The 16,567-nt window shown below is 50.6% G+C and overlaps 1 long non-coding RNA gene across 3 annotated transcripts in view; it reads right to left on the bottom strand.

Moving 5' to 3' along the window:
• Positions 1-4,929: 4,929 nt before the first annotated feature.
• Positions 4,930-16,567, bottom strand: part of LOC112398774 (uncharacterized) — a 14,707-nt gene continuing 3,069 nt past the window's right edge. For 2 of the 3 annotated variants that reach the window (XR_003003058.1, XR_003003057.1), the window contains 6 exons: positions 16,191-16,482; positions 14,996-16,047; positions 14,818-14,896; positions 10,882-10,976; positions 5,538-5,866; positions 4,930-4,960 (listed from right to left, as the gene is read on the bottom strand). This is a non-coding gene — a long non-coding RNA (uncharacterized LOC112398774). Of the gene's footprint in view, positions 4,961-5,537; positions 5,867-10,881; positions 10,977-13,279; positions 13,347-14,817; positions 14,897-14,995; positions 16,048-16,190; positions 16,483-16,567 lie in introns of all 3 variants that reach the window. The other variant, XR_003003059.1, reaches the window with a different exon arrangement.

Here is a 16,567-nt window from a genome sequence, read left to right as displayed (position 1 = left end):
CGCTTCCACTCCGGTTTGAGCGTTCCGCTAGCCCGCCCAAACCAGGTAAGCCAATCCCTGAGGCGCTCTCACTGGCACCGATCAGAAAAGCCAATCAGAGCTGTCCTTTCACATTCACCAATGAATGACTGAGCTGGCCGGGGGCCCGTTCGAATGAACCAATTAGGCAAGGGAAGCGGGACTAGAGGACATTCAAAAGGCACCACTCGGAATCGTAGCCGAGAGACGGACAGGGAAGCTAGCCAATGACAGGGGCTGGCTTGTTCTCCGTGTGTAACTCTGAGGAGATCCGCTGTGGAAGTGGGAGGGGTTTTTCTGAGGTCCGAGCTGGGGTAAAAAGAGAGAAGTGGAGGGTATGTATACCTCAGGAGCTGCTAACGTCTTTCAGACCACTGAAATCTAAAAACCGTCCTCCATCCTGAGGGTTGTTTTTTTTTTTAGCGAGAAGAACGGGAGTCCTAGCTCCGTTTCCTGAGGAAACAGCGCCGGCTTTCTGGACAGACACCCCGTGATTTGGTTCAGTTCAGCGAACAGGCTCTGGCGTCTGCCTCAAACTCCGTCCCCCCCACCCCCCAACTTTATTTATTTATTTAATAAATTTATTTATTTGTCTGCGTTGGGTCTTCATTGCTACGCATGGGCTTTCTCTAGTTGCAGCGAGCGGGGGCTACTCTTCGTTGCAGTGCGCACGCTCGGTGTTCTCTTGCTGCAGAGCACGGGCTCTAGCCGCGCGGGCTTCAGTAGTTGTGGCACCCGGGCTCAGTAGTTGTGGCTTGCGGTCTCTAGAGCGCAGGCTCAGTAGTTGTGGTACATGGGCTTAGTTGCTCCGCGGCATGTGGGATCGTCCCGGACCCGGGCTCGAACCCATGTCCCCTGCATTGGCAGGCAGATTCTTAACCACTGCGCCACTAGGGAAGTCCCCCAAATTTATTTTTAAAGAAACAAAAGCTGTATAGTTGGTGGGTTTTCGTATAATAGAAGGGCATAGAGAGGCCACACAGAAGAGAGAGCAGCATTCCAGGCCCCGGGGAAGAGCAGCGTGGGGCTGCGACTGGTCAGTCAAAGGGAATAATTTATAGTCACCACCTCAGGAGTTGAGGATGGTTTAGGAGCCATTCTAAGACCATAACTTTTCCCTCAGACGGCCAGCAGGATGCCCTCGTACTTGTTACTTTTGCTCTCCTCTGATTTAAATTCCCTGAGCCCTGCAGTCCAGATTTGACGAGGAAATGCCAAAGACCGAAGTGTTTACTCTGACGTCTAAATGTTTGAATGGGTTTCTTCTGTCCTCCTCAATCCACAAGGTTAAAATGACAAAAAAAAAAAAAAAAAAAAAAGTCGTTGCCCTTACAAGATGCTAGAAAAAATAACTGCACAATTAGAGTGACTACGAACCCATCAGGACCACCTCCTTCCAATCATTATTCCCCTAGTTTCAATCCCAACTCAGCAATTTGCCAGTTGTGTGGTCTTGATGGAGGCAGGCTTCTCGGTGTTTTCTTTTCCTCCTCTCAAAAAAGAGAAGAAAAATAACTTACCGCAGAGTGGTGAGAGGATTACAGGACATAAACATAAGGTGTTTAGAATAGTAAACTAACAGTATCAGAATCAGGAAGCAGGGATTTTCCTTAGGTTGGCATGACAATTTGTGGATTTAATCCTTCTTCTTTTTCCTTCGAAAAGAAATCAGGTCAACCAATTGTTAAATCACCGCAGAGTAGCCAATGCCCACTCTGCTGGCAAAGCCCCAGGGAGGGCCAGTGAGGAGGGGGTGTGTTGTGACAGGAAGTCAGGGATGGAAGTGGCCCACAGACTAGGGTAATTGGAAAAGCCAAAGGAATGGAGCTTTGGCATTGCTCTGGTCCCTGTCCTATTGGTCTCCTGGCCTCCAGTAGTTTCTGAGTGTTTTCAGCTCCACCCTGCTCAACACCTGCTCTGTACTGATACAGAAAGGCAGCCTCAGGCTTCCCTGGTGGTGCAGTGGTTGAGAGTTCGCCTGCCGATGCAGGGGACTCGGGTTCGTGCCCCGGTCCAGGAAGATCCCACATGCCGCAGAGGGGCTGGGCCCGTGAGCCATGGCCGCTGAGCCTGCACGTCCGGAGCCTGTGCTCCGCAATGGGAGAGGCCACAGCAGTGAGAGGCCCGCGTACCGTAAAAAAAAAAAAAAAAAGAAAGAAAAAAGAAAGGCAGCCTCCATGCACAGGACCACCAGGGTCTCAGAGCAGTTGTAGGGAAGCCCATCCACATCCAGTAGCTTCTGCCCATCTGGAAGGCTGAGCAGGTCCTAGGCTCTGGGGCCAGCCTGTCATTCTCTGCAGCTTCCCCAAGACACAGGGTGACCCTGACAGAGACCAGCCATGCCTTCTACCGCTTGGAACACAGAGGCCCCAGGTAGTAAGGGTAGGTGGGCATCCTTCCCCAAGGATGGCAATCCAGCCTCTGCCTCTTGGCCTCCACCTTGTAGCTCATCCCAGCATGCAATTCCCTGCAAGACCCATCTGGGGATGAGGCGATGGGAATTTAATAAGCAGCTCCAGCCCTATTTTCTGGTACCCAGCTTTAAATATCCCTGCAGTTTACCCTGATCCTGACTGTGTGGGTCTTTGTTCCAAAGGCCCTGAAGCAGAACTGGGGAGTCAAAAGGAATTTGGAGTCATACATGCCTGAGTCAGAAATCTCCCTGAGCCTCAATTTCCCCATGTCACTATCCTTTATCAAAGGTACAGAGGGCTAAATGAGATATGGAAGCACCTAAGACAACCTTCCAGTCCTCCAGCCCAGGATGGTCTTGTGGTGGGGTGGGGCAGTGGGGGTGGGCTTCTCTTCGGGACACAAGCTATTTCTCTTTCAGCCCCTCCTCCTTTCCAGAGCCTATCACAGAGGGTCCTGCAGGACTTGAGGTAGGACAGGGGGAAGAAGGGAGTCTGGGACAGGTGGCCTGGGAGGCATCGTCCACAAAGAGAGAGTTCTAGGTGCCTGCTAGCCTCTAGTCCTGGGAGGCAAGAAGGGATTGGGGGTCAGTTCCAAGGAGAGAGGGGGCTGCCATCACCCTCATCCTCCCCCAACCCCTCCTTCCCCCAATTCCGCAGGGGCCCAAACTAGATACTCTGGACCTTGCCCCCATGTTTACACCCACCTGTAGGGGCAAAGTTGAGTAACTGAGTCAGATTCCTGATTTGCTGGGTGTATGACCTTGGGCGAGTCACTCAGGCTCACTGTACCTCCACTTCTTCATCTAAAATGGGGATAATGAGAGTACCTCCCCACAGGGTGGGTAACACATGCAAAGCCCTTAGTGCATTGCTTGGCAAATTAGTAAGTGCTCAAAACATGTTAGCAGTTATTACCTCTATTCCTTTTCAAGACCTTCCTCCCAAATCCTGGTCCATTTTAACAAATCCATTCTTCCAAAACCAATTCAAAATTTCCCTCTTCCAAGGAGTCTCCAGAGAATCTTCTCAGGCCATCTTTTTTTACTGAGGCTCCCTCAAGACCTTTGGAGTACATTTGCATATGCGGATGAGTTCCTTTCATCAGTATTTCTTCTGGGTGTTGTGCGTTTCCTGTCTCTCCACTCAGTGGGGGAGGGGTCTCCATCCTCCCACTGGGAACTCCCCTTGGAAGGGCAGTGTTTCTTTCCTCTAGAATGAAGTTGATCTAGGTGTACTGATATGGAAATACCACTAAGATATATTGTTAAGTTTTAAAAAGTGAGGTAAAGAATAGTGTGTAGGGCATAATCCCATTTGGGTAAATGTTTATGTATGCACTGAAAAACATCTGGAAGGAATTGTAAACATATGGAGGCAAAGGAAAACTTTTCATGTTTTCCCTTCTATCCTATGTGAAAAATTTTAAATTCTAGACATATTATTTTTATAATGTGACAAGTTAGCTTAAATAAGCAAAATTTAAAAGATTTCCCTCAGTAATCATGGGTCTGGGTAATTCTGTTTCATTACCTTTTGCCACGTGGCTTTCTAAGTGTTTGTTTTCCTCCATGCCCTACACCCTTCTCACTGCTGTCCCTTTTCCCCACCTCAGTGAAGACATGGCATACCTGACTATACAAGTTTATGTGAGAATGTGAGCTTCGTAGATAGAGAGGTTTTCAATATACGGGGAGCACTTGCAGTTGATTGAACCCAGTGGTGAAGACTGCAGAAAAACTCAGTCTTTGGACCAAATTGAGGGACAGTGTGTAGTGGTGGGAAGTCCTAGCTCAGCTGTGTCGTCACTAGTTGCATGACCTTGGGCACATCTCCTCTCTCTAGGTCTCAGTTTCCCCACCTGTAAACTGAAGCCTATACCTTCCTCAGTCTTAGAGAGGTGATGGTGAGAATGGGGAGGTTGGTTAGAGGAGGTGAGGCCCAGGTTCTCCAACCCAGAGAAGCTCCATTTTCATCTTCTATGTCCTGTGTAAGATTCTGTGCAAGATTTCATTTGAAAATGATGATCCACTACTTACATTAAAAAAACAAACGAACAAAAATGAACAAACAAAAACCCTGGGTAAATGATTTTTAAGGGGGGGAGCCCTTCTTGTTTTAACACTGTGTGATTGCAAATATAACTTTTTGTGCATTGAGTTGGTTTAAATCAGGGTATGTCTGCCTCTTTGTCTTCCCCTCCCCCGCCAGTGCCCAGCCTGGAGCTGCACCAGAGCTCAAGCCCACTGGAGTTTACATTTCTATGAATTGTGCTATAAATTATTTATCAGATTCAAGCCTAGTATTATTTAAACACTTACGTTTTACTCGTTTAACAGAGTGATTTTTCAAAAAGCCTAATCAGGGCTTCTCTGGTGGCGCAGTGGTTGAGAGTCCGCCTGCCGATGCAGGGGACACGGGTTCGCACATGCCGCAGAGCGGCTGGGCCCGTAAGCCATGGCCGCTGAGCCTGTGTGTCCGGAGCCTGTGCTCCACAACGGGAGAGGCCACAGCAGTGAGAGGCTTGCGTACTGCCAAAAAAAAAAAAAAAAAAAAAAAAGCCTAATCAAGTGGGGAAATGTAATATAGCCCCTGTCTGGAGTAGCCTCTGCTTGGAATGATGTCTGTGATGGTTAATTTTCTGTGTCAACTTGGCTAGGCTAGGGTATCCGGTGTTTGGTCAAACTCTAGTCTAGATATTGCTGTGAAGGTATTTTGTAGATGTAATTAGCATCATCTACAATCAGTTGACCTTAAGTAAAAGGATTAACCCTTTATAATTCCAGTGGGCCTCGTCTGATCAGTTGAAGGCCTTGAGAGCAGAAAACAGGTTTCCCAGAAAGAATTCTGCCTCAAGACTAACATAGAAATCCTGCAAGTCTCCAGCCTGCCGGGCGGCCCTACAGATTGCAGACTCGTCAACCCATAATCGGAGCCAGTCCCTTAGAATAAATCGGATATATGTAAATTCCTGAGTGCCGGTTATGTACTAGATACCATAATAAGCACCTTACATAATTCCCCCCCCCGGTCTTTACAAAAACCTTTTAAACTGAGAAAACTGAGGCTTGGAGGGCGATTTCCTCAAGATTGTGAATTTCTACTTACCTTTCAAGACTTAGATCCAAAGTCTCCTCCCTTGAAGCTCTTCCTAACCACTCTGGCTCCTCTGTTTTCTTGGCATCCGGGGCATTTCTCTCTATTATGCAGCACTGACCGTGGTGTGTTTACCTGCAGGGCTCCGTGTTCAGACCACAAGCACTTCTGAAGGCAGGGACTGCCTGCGTCTTTGGAATCCTTAGCACCTTGTACGATGCCCATTATTCCCCAGGAGGCTCTCCGCTAACGGTACTATCAGTACTCTCATTGTCCACATGGGGGCAGCATACCAGCAGCAAAACCTCTGTTTCAGGAGCGCAGGACTCTGGAGGGCTGGCCTGGCAAAGTCAAACACTAAAGTGAAGGGAAATGCCTCTGCTTGCGCCCCCAACTGGAAGCTAGGGCCCACTGTACCAACAGTTTGCTCCATCCTCCGCGGAGTCAGCGGAAAGCTCAGTATCTATTACTGATGTTGGCTGGGCTGCCGTTGGGGGCACTGGGACTGTCCTGGAGCATCTGGGCCTGGACTCTCTCCCCAGTGAGGGAGCTGCAGGAAAGAAAACCCAGAAGAGGCAGAAGGGGTCAGCTGCAAGTGTCCCAGGAGAGACTTTTCCTGAGTAAGTCTGCATCCCCATGAGGTGAAAAGGCGAGGAATTCTCCACTAGGGCGAATGAATCCTACTCCTAACTGGAAAGTGGATAAAGAGTCAGCAGGCCCAGCAATCTCATTCACAAGCCCTCCTCCTCCTACGGTTCTCTCAGCTACTCTGTTCTTCCCAGATTACTTTTTTTCTTGGCCTCGCCACTCAGCTTGCAGGATCTTAGTTCCCTGACTAGGGATCGAACCTGGGCACCTCTAAGGATGGGGTGAGGTGGGGGTGTGCTTAGGTGTGGTGCTCCTCTATCCACATACCTCACGTGCACTCAGCAGAGAGGTGGGACTCAGGTTAGGTCTGTCCTCTGGAAGCAGAGCCAGGGCAGTCCCACGGGGTCTCTGTAGACACCCTCCTACCTCCTTTTCTTGGGGCTACCTGAATACAGAAGGTGTGTGTTGGGGGGTAGTGATGGGGGTACTGGCAGTAGGGAGGAGGGTGTCCACTGATGCCACTCGGAAAGAGGTGGAGCAGATGAAGGAATGAGGGGAACGGCAGGGTATTGCAAAGGACAAATTTTGAGCAAACAAATGAGAGAAGAGAGGATGAAGGGAGCATCTGGAATCATTTATTCTGAGGGGAAAAAATACTTTCACAGGCTTCACTGACATATGAGAAGTGAGATGTCTAAGATCACACAATTCCCAGACTATTGATGTTCTACTACATACACTGCCTCCTCAAAGCCAATTAATCTCTAACAGCGGATGGTGAGATCTGAAAGGCAGATTTGAGAACATTGCTTCAGGGAGGAAGAGGAAATAAGAGAGAAAGAGGGGACAGAAGCCATGAAGGAGGGGTCCTCTGTCCCGTCCTCTCAGGGAGATCCAACTGAGCATAGATGACATTTCCAGATGGACCTGGGGCTCCAGGAGGCCCCTCCAAGCCTATGGGACAAACCTAGGGCATCCATAGAGCCTCCCTCTGCTCTTTGGCCCTGTACTGGGAAGGGGGGTAGGACACAGGATGAGATGAGCTCTTCAGTCCTGGGGAAAGATCCCCAAAGGGAGAGAGATAGGTGGGAGAGAGGGGAGGTAGGGTAGAGGGTCAGTGAACCAACAGTAGATATTCCTGAGCATCTATTACATGCCAGTCTAAGACTACACAGGGATGCGTCGGACACAGTGTCTTACATGTGAGCAGCATTTGTTATGGGAAAGGTTGTAGGGAAGGATGGAGGTGAGGTGCTAAAGAAAAGGACGGAGGGAGAAAGTAAAGAAACAGGGGGAAGAGGAGGAGAGAAAGGCCCAGTTGCCGATGTCCAGTAACTCACATTCTACTCATGGCAATAGGACAACTAGAAAAATGATGGCTAAAACTCAGCGATAAGTGAGCAGTCCCCAGAAAGAAGTTAAAAAGGGTGTTGAGGGAGTTGCAGGCGGGCTCAGGATAGAGGAGACTGGGAGCCAAGGTGAGTGGACCTGGCTGACTTGTCTGGCCTGGAGGAAACTCTTGCCCAGAGGGTCCCCCACCAGTCCCTGACCTCCATGGGAGCCCATGTGGGCTTGGCAGCCTTGGACAGCCAGGGCTGCCCTGCGGTTCCTGGGAGCCCGCCAGTCCCAGTCCCTAGGTATCCAGGGTGGTCCTGGGAGTCTTCATGGCCAGGGTATCCCTGATGTCCTGGGGGTTCTGGAAACTACTGGCAGCCAGGGGGACCAGGAGGCCTAATTCCATCCTATATGTGGAAGGAGAGGCAGGAAGGCTGGAGGTGAACCACAGAAGGGGAGGGTATATATTTGGGGTGAGGGACTTTTGTAGGGGAAGGCAATGGGGCTAAGCCAGGAGCCCCGATGGGAGTAGAAAGTTATCAGAGGTTTAGAAATTTTGGTCCCAACCCTGACCTTGGAGGAGAGAAGTGCCGGAGATTGAGTTCAATCACCAATGATTTAATCAATCATGCCCATGTAATGAAGCCTCCATAAAAACCCAGAAGGATGGGATTTGGAGAGCTCCTGCATCAGCGAACACTCAGAGAGCTAAGAGAGTGGCTGGGTAGGAGAAGCTCCACCCACCTTTCCCCATACCTTGCCCTATGTCTGTCTTCCATCTGGCTGTTCCTGAGTTATATCCTTTTATAATAAACCAGTAATCTAGTAAGTAAAATGTTTCTCTGAGTTTTGTGAGGTGCCCCAGCAAATTAATCGAACCCAAGGCGGGGCGTCATTGGAACTTCTTATATAAAGCTGGTCAGTCAGAAGCCCAGGTGACAACCTGAGCTTGTGATTGGCATCTGAAGGTGAGGGGGGGTGGTATTGTTGGAGTGAGCCCTTAACCTGTGGGATCTGATGCCATCTCCAGGTAGACAGTGAGAATTGAGTTAAATCGTAGGACACCAAGCTAGTGTTGTAGAATGTCTTGATGGTGTTGGAAAACCCACACATCAGACTAGGTGTCAGAATTGCAGGGGGCATCAGGGTGGGACCCTGAAAGGGAGGAGTAGGCTGGGGCGTGGTGCTGTGTACCTCTACCCGCATCCATCTGTCTCTCTGGCCATCTCATCTCTTTGGGCTCCAGGCCCTTCCCTCCCTCTCCTAATGCATACTTGCTTGTTTGTTTGCTGGTGGGGGGAGCCTGAGTAGAGGCTGAATGTCAGTGTGATTTGACAAAACATCGAGCTACTAATTTGTAACCTGTGTTCTGGGATATATGTCCTTTCACTTATATGGATAGCCTCATTTGATACTCCTGATAGCCCTACAGAGTGAAGTAGGGACTGGCATCCTCATTTTACAGATGAGGAAACTGAGGACCATCATAGTGAAGAGACAAGCCCACAGTGCACGGTTAATCAGGGCACAGCTGGGATTCGAACCCCTAGCTCTGACTGCGAGAGCTCTCTGACCTATAGCTTGTGCGCCCCAACCTGAGGGCAAAGCTCGTCTCCATTACGGGCTGTCTGGTTTTCCCCTGGCTTTGGGACCAGCTTCTGCTGCTCTTTAGATCATCGTGACTGGGTAGGGGTGAGGAACAGACTGCACAGGTATTGAGGATTACTGGCTCCAAATATCAAGCCTCTGGGAACAGTGAGGGCTGAGGGGTGAGAGTGGGAGGAATACAGGCTTTAGGAGAGAAGAGGATGGGGGTTATGTGAAAGAGGGGATGTGGCGGGGGTGCCAGGTGGAGCTCTATCATCCCCCAAAAGGATTTAAATCACGTTTAGTTCCATGAGACCTTAATCCAGTCTTTTGACTACCTGGAGCCCCATCTATAAAATGGGTTTATAGGGTTACCATGGTGATCAATCACCATCATGGCTAATATGTATCTGTGCCGGGCACTGCGCTGACTGCTTTACATAGATAGTCTCTGTAGGTTCTCGCACAGCTCTCTATCAGGCTGGGCTGGTGTTATTCCTCTTTTACAACAGAGAGCGTTTAAGGATAAAAGAGGGAGGATGTCATTTGGCTGAAGTCACAGGGCTAGGAAACGGCAAATCCAGAATTCAGTGCCGGCGCTTTGGTTTCAGGCTCTTCACCTCACTAACCTGGCTGGTCATGGCTAATAACTAACACTCATTGGACACTTAATAAGGGGCAGGCATCATTGTAAGCATTTTACGCGGATTCATTCATGTAATCACTAGAGCCGCCCTATATAACACGACGGGTGATTAATATGAAAGATGAGGGCACCCAGGCACAGAGAGATGTGCTAACTTATTCTAAATCTACTGCCAGAAATCCAGTCCAGGCGGGATGACTTGAGAGCTAGGGCTCTTTAAAAAAATAAACAAAAAAGGTTTTTCTCAAAAACATTAAAGTGTAACATACAGGAAAGTGCAGAAACAAGAAACGTTTAGCTCAGTGAACATTTACACAGTTAATACACCATGTAACTAAATAACGAACATTACCTGTACCCCATAAGACCCCTTCCAGTGATTATTCCCACCCTTCTCCCCAAAAGTAACCTGATTTCTAAAACCACAGATTAGCTTTGCCTGCTTTTGAATAAGAGAATCATACAGTATTAATCTGTTTAATGTGTGATTCATCTATGTTGTTGGATGTAGCGATAGTTTATTCAATTATAGATTTACCTATTTTACTATTGATTCCAATGTTTGGCTGAATAATGCCGCTATGAATACTCTTATACGTGTGTTTTGGAATACACACAAATAAACACACACAGACTTTTCTATTGGGTGTATTCTCGGGGTGGGATTGTTGGTTGCTTCCAAGTGGTTGTACAAGTTTGTTTTCTTGCCAGCATTGTACGAGAATCCCCTTACTCCACATTCTGGTACTGTCAATATTTAAAATCGTTACCAAGTCTGGTGGAGGATATGTAGTAGTATTCCATTATGTTTTTCCGTATGTATTTATTTATTTTATTTTTTTTTTGCGGTACGCGGGCCTCTTGCTATTGTAGCCTCTCCCGTTGCGGAGCACAGGCTCCGGACGCGCAGGCTCAGCGGCCATGGCTCACAGGCCTAGCCGCTTCACGCCATGTGGGATCTTCCCGGACCGGGTCACGAACCCGCGTCCCCTGCATCGGCAGGCGGACTCCCAACCACTGCGCTACCAGGGAAGCCCTCCATATGTATTTATTAAATGAGGTATAACCAGAAGGAAGCACTCTGTACAGCGTCTTGTAACAACCTTACGAGGCTGGTATGGTTATCACCCCTATTTTGCAGATGAGGGAATGGAGGTCATAGTTACTCCTTTCCCCCTTCCTTTCTTGCAGTCTACTCACTTGTCCTGGGGGGTGTGTGTCTTCCTCACGTTTCCCCGGTGGTGTTGGGATGTTGGTTACCAAGCTTGGGAAGCTCCTCTGACCAGGATGTTCTCCTGGGTGGGGAGAAGAGGAAGGCTGGGGTGAAGTGGGCAGGGGTGGGGAGGAAAGAAAGGGTGAGACACCAAGCCTGATGTGAGGGACCAGAGCTCTTGGCTCTGGACGTGGGGTGATGGGGCCAGAAGAGAGGTCTGGGACTAAGCAGAAGGTGCGACTGGGGCTATTTGTGAACTCCTAGTGCTGGTGGGGAGAGGGCGATGCATGCAGCTGGGGAATAGGGCCCCTGTGTGTGTGAGTGTTGGGATCTCTCTGGAACCCAGGCCCTGTCTCTTGGGTTTTACTGAATCTGAGGACTCCTCTGTGGGGTCTCTAATCCTAGAGCTCTTTTGGGGGCGATTCTGTGGGGTCAGCAGTCCCTTGGTAGAGTCTCTTTGGGATTTTCTAAGGGGTAGGTAGCACTCTTTCTCCAGGGCCAGGAGAGTAAGAGGCAGGGCTTGGAGTCTTCCAGGGAGTGTGCGGAAAGGACTCGGGGTCTGCTCTGATTCTGAGCTTCTGAGCTATCAGGTCAAGAGGCACCTGGCAAGCAGACACCTTGCTCTTAACAGGTGTCAGGGGAAGCAGGGAGGATGATTTTCCCATCCTAACATCTGTCTCTCTTGGCCCGGAGTTGCCTCTGTGTCTCTACTTTTGCAAGTGTCTTCTGAATAGATTAGCCCAGGTAGCATCTGCTTTTTCTCCCCCGCCCACTGCCCCCATCTCCACCTTCCCTGAGTCTTGAACCCATGGCTTGCTGGCGATGCTCTGGCAGCAGGGGTAGCATGGCACAGGTGGCTAAGTCTGCAGCAGGCAGTAACTGTATCTCGCTTAAGTCTTGGCTGGATTACTTACTCGCTGTGTGCCTTTGGGTGAGCCTTATCTCCCCTCTGGGTGGTGACAGAGCTCTCAAAGAGCCCAGCATCATTCACTTGGCTCATCTGCGGTGCAGGCTTTGAGCAATGAGACAGAGATTTTGCCAGTGCCAGTAAGCCTGGAAACAGTGCAAATTCTGGAGGGTTGGAAGCCATGCCAACACTGGGCCTAGGACCATGTAAAAGAACTCCAGAGGTTCTAGATTCCTAGACTGCTCCAGCTGGAAAGGACTTCACAATTCAGTGAGTTCCCCTCCCCCCATTTTACAGATGGTAAAACTGAAGCCGAGGAAGGGCAAGTGGCCACGAAGCTTGCAAGCAGCAGAGCAGGATGGACTGGAGATATGAAACTGGATCCCGGCCAGCCCAACGGCAGATGGGCTCTCCTTTCCCCACTCTCTCCCCTGCCTGGGTGTTCACTTCTGGAGCTGCATGACCTGTGGGAAGGACTCAGGCTCTGTCCTCTGGACCAGACCTCCCTCTGTGCTGTGGAGTCTTTGTGGAGATCCTTGCTCTCCTGATCTGGTCTCGCCAAGTGTGGGGCACTGGTGGGCAAGGAGGCAGCCATACTGAGGTGCCATTGCTCAGCCCACACCTGGGGCGACTACGAAGGATGTTGTATCGGGGGCTTGGACATCAGCCAACATGGAGGGAAGCTGAGCTCCCTATTTGGTGTGGGCACAGTGGACAGTCCAGGGCAGCCAGACAGGGGCTGGGAAGCCAAAGTTATGGGGAGGCCTGGGGCCCCGTCCCACGTCAGTGTCCCCTCTGCTCTGATCAGCTTGCACGCTGCACCACAGTCTTTTGCTCTTGGCATTTGTTTACAATGCTTCCGACCAGCTGTTTTGGAAGGCAGTAAAGCCTAAGGGTTAATCATACAGACCCTGGAGCCAGGCTGCCTGGGTTCACATCCCTGATCTTCCACTTACTTGTTGTGTGACCTTGAGTGAGTTACATACCTCTCTGTGCCTCACTTTCCCTATCTGAAAAAGGGGATAATGATAGTGACTAACTACATGAGGTTGTTGTGAAGGGGACATAGTGAAGCACTTAGAACGTGTCCAGTGTAAGGTCCATGCTCATTAAATGTTAATCTTCGTTATTATGTACATTTTGCCTACTCCATCCTATGAGATGCTCCCTGGGGCAAGCCCATCAGATCGGGGGTTTCCCTGAGGACAGGACTGTGTCTTTCCCTTGGGAATAGAGCTCTTTTTCTTATTGATTATCTAAGAAGCCCAGCTGGAGCCCAGTAGACATTCGATACTGACCTAACAAGGGAGCTAGTGAGACTCTTTCTAAGCAACAAGCCAGTGAGGGTGTGGGGTGGAAGAGGCTGAAGGGAGCAAGGCTTTTCACCCCTCCATTAGGAGCGTCTTCCTGGGCCCCCTGGGTGTCCAGGAGGTGAGGGACAGACAGGGATGCTGAGGGGAAGGAAGAGTTTCTTTTACCCGTAGAGCCCTGGGCTGGGGAAGACCACGGAGAAGGAGAACCAGGTTTCTGCCTTTGGGGGGCTCCCTGTCGTCAAATAGACAGCAGTCAGGTGGAGAAAACCAATACGCAGCATCTGCTTCTCTTTCCTCGGGTTCCAAAGCCCTTTCTCTTCCATTATCTCACTTTTTCTTGCAATCGTCCTGTGGGGCAAGCCCAATTATTCTCTCTCTCTCTCTCTTTTAACAGAGGATGAAAATGACCCTTCAAGACATTAAGTGTGTGTCCAAAACTCTTTTTTAAAAAAATTGAAGTAGTTAATTTACAATGTTATGTTAGTTTCTAGTGTAACAAAGCTCTTAAGTGGCTGTGCTGCTACTTGAACCCAGGTCCAGGGACTCCAAATCCCATGCCCTTTATATACAGCCTCTCGCAGACACCAGCAGGCCAGAGGAGGAGGAGATACTAAACCCAGTCCACTGGGAACTTCTGGTCTGGTGGGGGACACACAGATCCTGCCACCGAGGGATCTCCAGCCACGTGGAGAAGTTAGTTTCCACCAGGGAGGGACAGGAGGGAGCAAACATTTGGTGCCTACTGTTTGCTGGGTACTGCACGGGCCACTGTTTCTTTCTCTCTCTTCCCTCCCAACCCGTTTTTCTTTCTTACCATTTTCCAGGTAAGGACAGGAATAAAGACGCAGACGTAGAGAACGGACTTGAGGACACAGGGAGGGGGAAGGGTAAGCTGGGACGAAGTGAGACAGTGACATGGACTTATATATACTACCAAATGTAAGATAGATAGCTAGTGGGAAGCAGCCGTGTAGCACGGGGAGATCAGCTCGGTGCTTTGTGACCACCTAGAGTTGGGAAGGAGATGCCACAGGGAGGAGATATGGGGATATATGTATACGTATAGCTGATTCACTTTGTTATAAAGCAGAAACTAACACACCATTGTAAAGCAATTATACTCCAATAAAGATGTTAAAAAAAAAAAAAGAAAAAAAAAGTGAAGCTCAGTGAAGCTCAGACAGTAACTTGTTTCAGGTTCCCCGGTGACCTTGGTGGCAAAACTGGGATAGAATCCAGGTTAGCCCGATACTACCTGTGTTTGTTCCTCTAGCATTGAAGACCGTTGTTGGCTCAAGGGTGACCTCCTCCATGAAGTCTTTCCACGCTCTGGATGTCGAACTGACCATTTGTGCCTCTGGCCCACCCTGCCCCCTATAAACACCCCCAGGGCACCTGCACTTATTTTATTCATATGTCTGTCTCCCCTCACTAGGCAGTAAGCTCCCTGAGGGCGGACAGCGGTCTCGGCTGTGTCTGGATCCCCTGGATGTAGCACAAAGCCTGCACACAACAGGTGCTCAGTAAAGGTGGGTTGCATGAATGGTGGGGAGGCCTCCTCGTGTTCATTTTCCTGCCTCCCAGGAATTACCCTAGATGGTGATGGGGGTGAGCCCGAGGATGGATTGGATTGGGGGGGCTGCTGGGGTAGGAGTGTGGGCATCTGTCTCACCTGGAAATCTGTCCAGATTGCCTACACTCACCTGCATTCATGCTTCTTCGCCAGTCCTGCCCTCCTTCCTCCATGTCCCAGTACCTTTATGCCTCCCAGGTCTGCGGTCTCTAGAAGACAAGTCTGGCATTGGGATCAGAACTATTCTTCCTGGTCCCATTTTATTCTCACAAGAGCTTCAAAAGCTAGGCTAGGTGGAGATGACCTACCTCCATTGCAGTTAGGGACATTCGAGCTCCAAGGGGTGGTGTCCAAGTTCACACAATAAGTTTGTGGCAGAACTGGGTCCATTGATGGTGAAGGACGGGGAGGGGGCTGGGGGCAGTTTTCTGAATCAGAGACAGGCCAGGCTTCCCCCAGGGACTTGAGGATCCTGGTTCTCTTTACCCTTCTCCAAGGCAGATGGGGCAGAAGAGACCCCAGTAGTCCATGAGACGGCGCGGAGAGAATCCCAGAATCTTGTCTTCGGCCATAACTCCCCAGCCCTCCTGCAGTCTTTATGGTTGCCAGTAGGTGCCGTCAGTTTGCAACTTTTGGTTCTGCCCCTGCAGGTCCAGCTTCTAGCCCCTCTTCCTCCTCTCACCTGGACAGTCTGTACTTGCAGAAAGTAGGAGAGGGCCCAATCCCTGTGAGATTGAAAAAACCCCTGCCCTGGGTGAGGAAGCAGGAAGAGGGTCTCTGATCTGCACTTCAGCTTGGCTGCCCTGCAGCTTTCTAGGCCAAGCCAAACAAATCCACAGTAGGTCACCAGGTATGCCTGGACAGGCGCCGTTACCCTGAAATCAGCTCCAGGATAGCAGAAAGTTTTGTGGGGGAGGATGGGTAAACCCTGGGGGGACCTGGGAGACCACCTAGGAGAGGAGTCCCTTCCCCACATGCTACTCTAGAACCCCTCCTAATCCCAGCAAGACTGAGGCAAAGGGTAGGGGATACAGGCACCAACAGGATCTCACAGAGGGCCTAGCCACCCCTGACACTAGCCCAATAGCACTGCCGGGTGCATTAGAAAAAGGCATCCCTTTCTCAAAACGCTTGAGTGCCATCTGCTGGAAAGCAGTCACAACAGCTATACAAGTCTACGATGACTACCGGAGAAATGGTGCCCCCTGGAGTTGTGCAATGCTCAATGTGCACTTGAAAGTGGCAATCTCCTCAGCTGATGTCCCTCTGGGAGTGGGTCTGGGCAGTAGAAGCAAACATCCAGGAAGGAGCAAGCGTCTCGGCACCTCCCTCTCCCGGTGCGAGTTCTGTTGATGCCATCCTGTGTAAGGCAGAGGGGACAGGGGCCCAAATGAACCCTGGGGAGATTGGGGGCAGGGGCAGGTTGGAAGGGGCAAGTGGGGAGAGAGCCTATCAACCTCTTAGGGCCATTAGGCCCTTCTGGGACCCCTTTCCCCTCCTCACCAGACTTGGTCTCCAGCGGCTGGGACTGGAAGCACTGGAGTGGGGTGGGAAGGACTCTGGCCAGGGAGACTGAATCCCCGGAGCTGGGAGTCCGGGCTAGGAGGTCGCCGCGCTCTCAGTGCGGGGGGACTGCGGGGCCATCTCAGTGGAGTCCGGGGAGAATCCTCCCAGGTCGGGGGAGGGGGCCACGGAGCCGCCCCTTCGCTTTCGCTCGCCCTTCGCTGCCCTCCCGGGCTCCGGTTCAGAAGCGCTCTCGGCGCCTGCCGTGGCTTGCAAACTGCGCCGCCTTCTCCTGCGGCAGAAAAGCACTTTAAGATGTAGTAGCGGCGGCGGCGGCAGCAGCGACGACTTAGGACAGCGCCCCCTCCCCCTAACCG

Source organism: Neophocaena asiaeorientalis, unplaced genomic scaffold, assembly GCF_003031525.2.
Source record: "Neophocaena asiaeorientalis asiaeorientalis breed wild unplaced genomic scaffold, Neophocaena_asiaeorientalis_V1.1 scaffold1, whole genome shotgun sequence".
Classification (NCBI taxonomy): Eukaryota; Metazoa; Chordata; class Mammalia; order Artiodactyla; family Phocoenidae; genus Neophocaena; species Neophocaena asiaeorientalis.
Note: the sequence above shows the minus strand (reverse complement) of the source record. Positions and strands in the feature narration are given on the sequence as shown.